Source organism: Piliocolobus tephrosceles, chromosome 12 (genome assembly GCF_002776525.5).
Source record: "Piliocolobus tephrosceles isolate RC106 chromosome 12, ASM277652v3, whole genome shotgun sequence".
NCBI classification, from domain to species: Eukaryota; Metazoa; Chordata; class Mammalia; order Primates; family Cercopithecidae; genus Piliocolobus; species Piliocolobus tephrosceles.
This window is the reverse complement of record NC_045445.1, coordinates 93,665,669-93,674,990: the sequence shown is the minus strand read 5'-3', so window position 1 is coordinate 93,674,990 and position 9,322 is coordinate 93,665,669. Positions and strand designations below refer to the sequence as shown.

At 42.4% G+C, this 9,322-nt stretch overlaps 1 pseudogene; it reads right to left on the bottom strand.

Annotated features, from left to right (window-relative positions):
- Positions 1 to 667: 667 nt before the first annotated feature.
- Positions 668 to 3,265, bottom strand: LOC111535898 (annotated as a pseudogene).
- Between the last annotated feature and the right edge of the window lie 6,057 nt (positions 3,266 to 9,322).

Below are 9,322 nucleotides of genomic sequence, written 5' to 3'. Positions count from 1 at the left end.
CTTCCTTTCTTCTTTCTTCTTTTTTTTTTTTTTGACAGAGTCTCGCTCTGTCGGCAGACTAGAGTGCAGTGGTGCGATTTTGGCTCACTGCAACCTCTGCCTCCCGGGTTCAAGCCATATTCCTGCCTCAGCCTCTCGAGTAGCTGGGACTACAGGTGTGCACCACCATGCCCAGCTAATTTTTGTATTTTTAGTAGAGACGGGGTTTCACCATGTTTGCCAGGATGGTCTTGATCTCTTGACTTTGTGACCTTGTGATCTGCCCACCTTGGCCTCCCAAAGAGCTGGGATTACAGGCATGAGCCACCATGCCCGGCCTGCCCACTCATTTTCTTAGAAACCATGAAATCTCAACTCAGATATTATAACTGGACTGAAACTGATTGTTATGAAAAACAAATCATATCTTTGTATTCTATCAAATAGAACACGAGGATACAGAAATCAACTTTGAAACGGATTTTAATATAACTGATTTGCATTTACTATTTTCAATAACAGCAAAAGATGGGTGTAGAATTTATGGAATTCATCCAGAATCTCACAAATAATGTTAGAGCTGGTATGAGAATCTGCTTAGGTTGCTCAGGATATTTCACACAAACTGGTATTAGAAATGCATTATGTATTTTTTAAAAGCAGAAATGAGAAAAGAATCTGAAAATTGTTAGCTGTTGGATATAATCAGAAGTAAGAATATGCTTTCATATTTGATGATTCGATATGGCTTTGACCCAATTTGTGTCTGTATCTGACAGTGTTTAAGTCTCGCAGTCAGGCAACTGGAGTCTGAACAACCTTTCAAAGAAAGTCTGCATTTGAACTCTGATTTTAAAGGGGTAGTAATGTTCTCTCTTACTATTGAAAGTATAATATTGTGAAAAACAGAAAGCATATAAGTTTGCATCTTAATGGATAGCATACCTCTTTCTGGCATTTTAAATTGCTCTGATTTTGGCAGAAGCTTCCCCTGGTCATCAGGACCATGTCTGCATTCATCCCCAGTCTTTGACTGAGACAGCTCCTGGTGATCAGCTTTCAGGTTAGGCACTTAAAAATACAAAGATTATCAATTGAAGCAGGCAAACAAGAAAGATAATGATAATATTCTTTTCCTCAGTGTTATGAAATAAAAGGCTGTAGGCTATTGTGGCAATAAATGTGTTGCAAAGATGCCCCACCTTTGTTTTCCTGTATTATGAAATCTTATCTTAAATGACAATCTGAGGAAAAATCAGACCACACTTATATTTCCTATACTTTACCATTGTGTATTATAAACAGTGAGTATCAGCTATCCAGGAAATCTGAAGACTGCCCAATGGATAGCATTTTAATCATAACGTAAATGTAATTTTCTGAAAGATTAGATGAATGTATTGGTAAGCCTATGACAAATCTTACAGTCCTGACACTCATCACCTGTTGAGGTAACTTGAACATTTTTTGGTTAAAATTAAACAAACTTAGGTCCAAAGGCCCTATATGTAACTTTCCATAAATGAATCGCATTCAGAAAAAAAGTACTAAATATAACAGCAAAATCACTGTCTTCCACAAGAGTATAGGAACTTGAGTGAAAAAAAATTAATGGGTATTGTTGACAGTCATATTCTGGAACCCCCTTAACAGTGAATTGCTAAAATAATCCATGACCCAAGTTCTGTCGGTGTTTAACTTCAAAATACTATCTGTTGAGGAAATAACTTCTGTTTCATGATAATCTTATCGTACTTTGAGTTTTCTAATTATAAAAGTTTAAACAACTATTAAAAAGTCTCTTAAAAATATACTAATATAGCTACCTGTATGCCAATATCCTGAATTATCCAGCTTTTACCAAACATACTGTCAAAAATGCAGAGCAAAGGAAACAATGGCTGTCATTCATTGAGGTCTTTTCTGGAGTTGCTCTCCTGCTTCACGGAACTGTGTTCTGTCCTGAGCCAATACTGAAGTACCTTGCAGTACAGACACATTCAAGCATGAACATTTTAAGCAAAATCATTCACGTTTTCTAACACAGATGGTAGGAAGAACACAAACCTTGGAATGAAACATAAATTCCTTCTCCATGAGTCAAGTGTTCTTGGTAAGCCTCCATTTCAGAGCCTCAGTTTTCTTATTTATAAAATGGGACTAATATCCTTATGCAAATGGACTTTATTCAGAGTGTTATAAGGTAGGGTGACTTGGCATTCTACATGCTATTAAAGGGTGCATACAATACTGTGGACACGACAGCTGAGAAGATCAGACAACATTCTAAGAAGATCAAACTAGTGAAATTTTGTACACCACATTAAACAGTTTCATCTGATTTAGCAAGGACTGTATTTTCAAGCATGCAAAATAAACCTCGAAGAAAAAGAGAAGATTCATCGTATCCAGGGACTGCATGAAGCTGCAAACTATACTCTTCACTTTTCCAGCCAACTTTCGGCAAGTGTTTGAGATCCTTTTCTAATGTTTTCTTTCCTCCTGTTACCGGTTTATGGCAAAATGCATGACGCACATATAGGCCTCTTCTGCCCACTGCACCCCCGCCCACCATAGATAGTATTCCTTCCCTTCCTAGCACCTTGAATCTCAGTTGCACCCCTGATATTCTCTCTCCTGACCAGGTGTAGGATCCCGACTTTCAGTTGGTGGTTCCTCTTGCTGAGGTTTCTCATCACTGGGCTCCTGGAACCAGAGGTGTGTGTGTGTGCAGATAAAAAGTTTTGTTATCAATACATTTCAATAATATAAATATACAGAATACATAGATATTTCTGATCATGAGTCTAAAGACATTTCTCCAACACTCTTCCACATACTTATACTTCATAAAGTTACTCTTCCCACAGAGAGGTTACTCTAAGACAGTTACCCTCAAGGGCCTTGGAAGCTGTTTTAATCTATGTTGGGATGAATGTGTGTAATCTTTTGCAAATAAGCATGAGAAGGAAATCATGGGAAAAAAAAATCTGGGGAACACACGATCATCCATCCAGACAACAAAAGAATTTAATTCTCTTGGATTAGTCTTTCCTTCATGAGATGCCATGATCATTTTTATAGCATGGGAGACCTTTATCAGTGAATCTATACTGGTTCAACAACAATTACAAAACATATTTTTGTAACAAGTAAAAAAAATAACTTTCTGCTAATAAAAAACATCAAAGGTTAAGATACTCACTGGCAGAGGCCCAATCAGCTCAGGAGGTGGTGCACTTCTCCTTGGTCTAGGCCTATATGTTCATCTTCCTCACCAAATCATATTTCACACTGCAAACAGAATACTGTGAATTGGTAAATGCACTTGAAAGGACAGCTGTATTTGACCACTTCCATGACCAAACGTTAACTTGTCATTTTTTAAAAAGTTTATAAATACTTTCAAACTAAGTCTCAGGGTAAGTGTAAGCGTGTGCCTTCCAAATGCTTGCAAAGCCACTTCAGTTGGTCGAGCTAGATGAGCAATGCCTTATAGCTCCTGGCAAAAGACACAGGATATTTCCGATGAGGTTTGGTTTCACAACTGAACTTTCCTCCATGGAGGCATTTAGGAAAATACAGCCAGAGAATTAAAACTACAGTGACCACGGCTTTTGTCACACACCCATTTGCTAGGCCCATTGCCCCCCTAAAATCAAGTTTTGTTGGAATGCAGAGCCCTGCCCATTCAAATCTCCACAGTGGAGTTGAGAAGTTGCCACACAGCACTGGGCCCTCTTCACTGTACACCTCTGCCAGGTGCTCTACAGACTTCAAGGCCACAGTCACCAACCCGCAGCGCTCCCAGTTCCCTTCCTTAATGCCCACCCCTCTCCTTCTTGGGTCGCCACGGAGGAGTCTGGAATCTGTCCTCTGTCGAGGGTTTCAGAGACTCAGATAACCTGCCTCAGCATCCCCAGCACTCACCCCATCTTCATTTGACCCCTATCAACTACTCAGCTCACCTTCTTCCCTCGTTCTGACCCCACCACAACAAGGCCCACATTGGTGCCACCTCACGAGGAGAAGGGCGAGCACCTTGAGACCCTTTGGCCTCTGAGGCCACGTACCACCCTGCCTTACACTCCAGATGGCCGCTGGCTCCTCCTCACTCTCATTCACACTTCAAGCCCTGGGAGGACTGGCCTGCGGACCTACCGGCTGCATCTCAGCAGGACAGAAAAAGTCCTGACAGCGGGAACACGACCCTCACACCTTCACAGATCCCTGGCGTTCACCACATGGGCAAGGGGTCCTACGGGAAGATGCCCAGTGAACATGCGCAGTGAGGTCAGTGCCTGCCTAGTGGGCTGTGGCGCCCCTCCTCGCCCCACCCCGGCTCACGCTGCGCAGTCCTCTGCCCTCTCCTAGGTTCCCACTGAAGACTTCGGAATGTGTCTTCTGGGGGCAGTTTCATATGCCTCTGGGACTCAAATACCACAAATAGTTTCCCCCTTCAAAATTCACTCCATGTTCACTAGGTCCTCCTCCCCTCTATGGTCCTCCTTCCTCCCCTGTCTGGGATCCCCACGACAGAAACGCCATGGCTGCATCACGCCGCCTGTTAGGAGGACGGGAACCTCAAGGCCCTTCCCCGTCGGAGGCCATAGACCGCATCGGCGGGCTCCTCCTCACACTCTCTCACACGTCAAATCTGGGAAGACTGATCTGCGGACCTACTGCCTGACTCCTAGCCAACAGCATAGAAGGAAGTCACGATGTCTCCTTGCGCAGCTCTGCAGGGACAGAAGGCAGACAGCAAGGCACATGGACAAGAGACTTGGGCAGCAAGGGGCGTACACACTGAGTCAGGCACATGCAAGGCCAGCTGGGGTTTTCCCTCTCTCCCTCGGCCCGCATCCCTAAGGTGTTTGTAGTAGAAGGAAAGAAACTAAGAGGCTTTGTTCTCTCTCTTGCCCTACCGTTCTCATGCATCCAGAAACACTGGGAACACATAGGTGACAGTCCCATGTCACCATTAGTGGAGGATGTGGTTCAGAAAGACCTTTTGTGACAGAAATAAATTACTTTAATATCTATGTTTATACATGCTTTTTTCTCATTTATATATGCATGGGTGCCTGCCATGTTGCAGGAAATATCTGAGATGCTGAAAATGTGAAGACCAACGAACCACACGTGGTATGTACCATGGAGGTTACTACACTGTGGTGGGGAAGACAAACAGTTAAACCGAAGAGCAGTTGAGCTGCAATGGAGAAACACGGGGAACAGATCCAGGGGAGTAAAGAACAATGAATGTAGTGGCCAAGAAGCAGGGCGAAACAACACAATTTCTCAAGAAGATAATATTTCTCCATTGCCTTTGCACCTTTTTTGAAAATGAGTTTATCATGTCTGTGAACCTATTTCTGGACTCCATTCTGGTCTGTTGATTTTTCCCCAGTACCACGTTCTCTGGGTTACTACAGAATTAACATGACTCTTGATATTAGGTAGTGTGAGTTCCCCAAAGTTATAGTTCAGAATCGCTTTGGTTGTTCTGATTCATTTTCCTTTCTATATGATTTTGAAAAATGACTCCAATGAAGTGGATTGTATAAATTCATGCAGTTTCCCTTTGAAAGGCAGCAGATCAATGTGTTAGTGGCTACAGGAGAACATGGGGGAAGAAGGTGAGTTCCCCCTTAGCTTGGGGAATTATCTCATTTAGAGGGAGCAGTTGGTAGTTCAGGAGAGAGGAATGATCATTGCAGGAGCAAAACTCCTGAGAAGGTGAGAGACATGGGATCCTGAGCTGAGGTGAGGGACTGACATCAGTTAGGAGCATTGTATGCAGAAGGGCGATGGAGAATGCCACGGCAAGCATGGGCAGACTGGGTTTGGGAAGCTCTAAGAGTTCCCAGCAGATCACTTCTCTCCTCTGAATGCATCATTATGGGAGGTCATTCAAATGGAAGAGAGTTTGTAGCATTGTGTGGGTGTTTATATAAATATAGAGAAAGTTTCTGTCATCTGAGAGAATACATCCATCATCATTAACAGAATATTCCTAGAAATATGAATGTTGAAGGTGCTTCTGGCGAGCTCTCAGACAGGAATGGGGAACATGTTATTGGAAATGTGGACACACAATCCTTGTAAGAAAGTGGCAGAGGATTTGGCTAGATTGCATTCTCTTATATGCAGAGTAGAACTTGTAAGTGACGAAATTGCATATGTAGCTAAGAACATTTCTAAGCAAAGTATTGAAGTTGTGGCCTGGTTTCTCCTCGCTGCTGGTTGCAAAATGCAAGGGAGGAGAAATAAATCAATGGCAGAACTGCTGAGCAAAAAGGAATCAGACCTTGATTATTTAGAAGACTCTCAGCCTATTCAGATAGCAAGCTCTGGAAATAGGGCCAAGGGTGTAGTGGGACAATTGATTGCTAAAGAAATGAGGTATGTGAGTCATGGATCCAGTCAACCATCTCAGCAGAATGCAGGGAAGGAGATGCATTTATCCAGGAAAGATCTATGGAGGACCCAGTGACTGTTGGCATGGACGCCATGAATTGCATCAGAGGCCAGCATGTTTTGGGGATTTTATACCAAAGGAAGCACAGCCAGCCTGGAATGAAAGGAATAGAAATGGGACAAAATAAAGGAAGAGTGACTTTGAGGCTAGAGCTACAGATGCAGAGGCCGGCAAGCTGTCGCTGCCTCTGTAGGCCAAGAGAGCAGCGACCTGGGGGACAGGAATCCAGACGCTTCCTCCTGAGCTCCAGATGGCAGAGCCACCTCCTCGATTTCAGGGAACAGGGCTTCTGCCCAGGGTCGAGGGAGCAGGGCTAACACTCAGGTCCAAGAGGGCAAAACTGCCACCACAGTAGGCCCAGAGGACACAGCATCAAGCCAAAGAGGACCATTCTGAAGCCTTAAAATCTCATGGAATTTGCCCTGCTAGGTTTCATACTTGCTTGTTCCCCATGATTGCTTTTCTTCTTCCATCTTCTCCATTTTGGAATGGGAATGTTTCTCCTATGCCTGCACCTTCAGGCTGCTTGAAAGCAGATAACGTCTTGTCTGGTTTCACAAGTTCACAGATGGAAAAAATTTTGTCCCAGGATACAACATACTCTGAATCTCACCCTTTCCTGATTTTGATTATATTTGAATGATATTTGGGATTTAAAGTTGATGCTAGAAAGAATTTTGAGGATGTTGACATGAAGTGAATGCATTTTAGATGTGAGAGGACATGAATTTTGAGGTGCCAGATGGTGGATTTTTATGTGTTAAATCATGCCCCCTTCAGAAATTTATTCAGGCATAAATCATAGATACTGTACTGTTCGAGACCACCACAATAAACAAGTCACACACATTTTTTTTGGTTTCCTAGTGCATATAAACGTGATGTTTATTTTATGTTCTCACTCATAAGTGGGAACTAAGCTATGTGGATGCAAAGGCGTAAGAATGATACAATTGACTTTGAGGACTCAGGGGAAAGGGTGGGATGGGGGTGAGGGATAAAGGACTAGAAATTGGGTTCAGTGTATACTGCTCAGGTGATGGGTGCACCAAAATCTCACAAATCACCACTAGAGAACTTACTCATATAACAAAATACCACCTGTTTCCCAAAAACCTATTGAAATAAAATATTTTAAAAATAATAAAATAAAATAAAAGTGATGTTTATACTACACTACAATCTGTTAACTGTGCAATAGTATTATGTTTAAAAAAGTACAATGTATCAAGCTTTTTGTGTATGTTTGCTACCTTAATTGGAAAATACTGTATTGCTAAAACATGCTAAAGATCACCTGAGCCTTTAGAGAGTTGTAACTTTTGGACTGGTAGAGGGTGTTGTCTGGATGTACATGGCTGCTGACCGACTAGGATGCTGGGATTTGAATGTTGGGTGGCTGTGGCAATTTATTTTCTTTTTTATTTACTTTTTAACAAGCCAATACTACATGGAGGGCTGTGGCAATTTCTTAAAATAAGACAACAATGAAATTTCCTCCACTGATGGACCCTTCCTTTCAAGAAAAATTTCTCCACAACAGGCAATGCTGCTTGATAGCATTTTACCTACAGTAGAACTCCTTTATAAATTAGTCAGATCTCTCAAATCCTGCCATTACCTAATCAACTCATCCTTTGCTGTCATTTCCACAGTGTCCAAAGCATCTTCACCGTGAGTAGATTTCACCACAAGAAACTACTCTCTTCATGCATCCACAAGAAGCAACTCCTCACAGGTTAAAGTTTTATCATGAGATGGCAGTAGTTGAGTCACCTCTTCATGCTCCACCCTTGTTCTCTTTCTATTTCCACCATGTTGGCAGGTACTTCATCCACTGGAGCCGTGAACCCCTCACAGCCATCCATGAGGGAATACACGGTCTGCTGTCGTTATGTGGGGTGTTCTCTATGTGTCACTTAGATCCAGTTAGGCCATGGTGCCATTCAGTTCATCTATATGTTGCTGACTTTTTTCCATTGGTTCTGTCTGATTTGATTATGTATTTTAAAGCTTTGTAGTTGAGTTCTGTGCAAAAAAAGAGGTAATATAGCAGGTCTGAAACTGCTATCCTTAGAAAGGCCAGCTTGTAAGACTGGCCCTTGCCTGCCATCTGTGAACTTGATTTTGGGAGGTTTCCCACCATTCTCCATCTGATAAGAGTGGTTTACTCTTCCAAAACTGTTTGTTCAAGCAATGTGTTTTATGTAGAATATCAGCCTCCCTTCTGGGAATCTGAAATGTTATTGCCTGCTAGGCAGAGAGTGCCTATGTGACCAGTCCCCAGTAAAAATCTGGGGCACTCAGTTTCTAATGAGCTTCCCTGGTAGATAACATTTTACACATGTTATCATGGTTCATTGCTGGAGAGACAAATTGTGTGACTCCATTGGGAAGGGACTCTTGGCAGCTTTTGCTGGTTCCCACCAGACTTTGCCCAGTGGTCTTTCCCCATTACTGATTTAGCTCAGTATTCTTTTGCTGTAATAAGTCCTAGTCATGAGCACACCTATACATTGGGTCCTTATAGGCAATCACTGGAAGTGAGGGTGGTCTTGGGGATCCCTGACACACTGGCAGCAACAGTGTGATTCACCAGCAAGACTCTGACTCACTAAAATATGATGAAAGCCTTCTTTGAATAAAGAATGAAGAAGCACACATGACGAAGCTGTACTGGGAGACTGTGGATTTGCCCCTAATAGGAAGCAGCAGCCAAGCTGTTGTCTGTTGTGAAAAATACATGTACTCACAGCATTTCACAGTAATCCCTCCAACGGCATGAGAGTTGGCCCACTGGATCCTTGAGCCGCTGTTTTCTTTTTTTTTTTTTTTTTTTTTTTTTTTTTTTTTTTTTTTTTT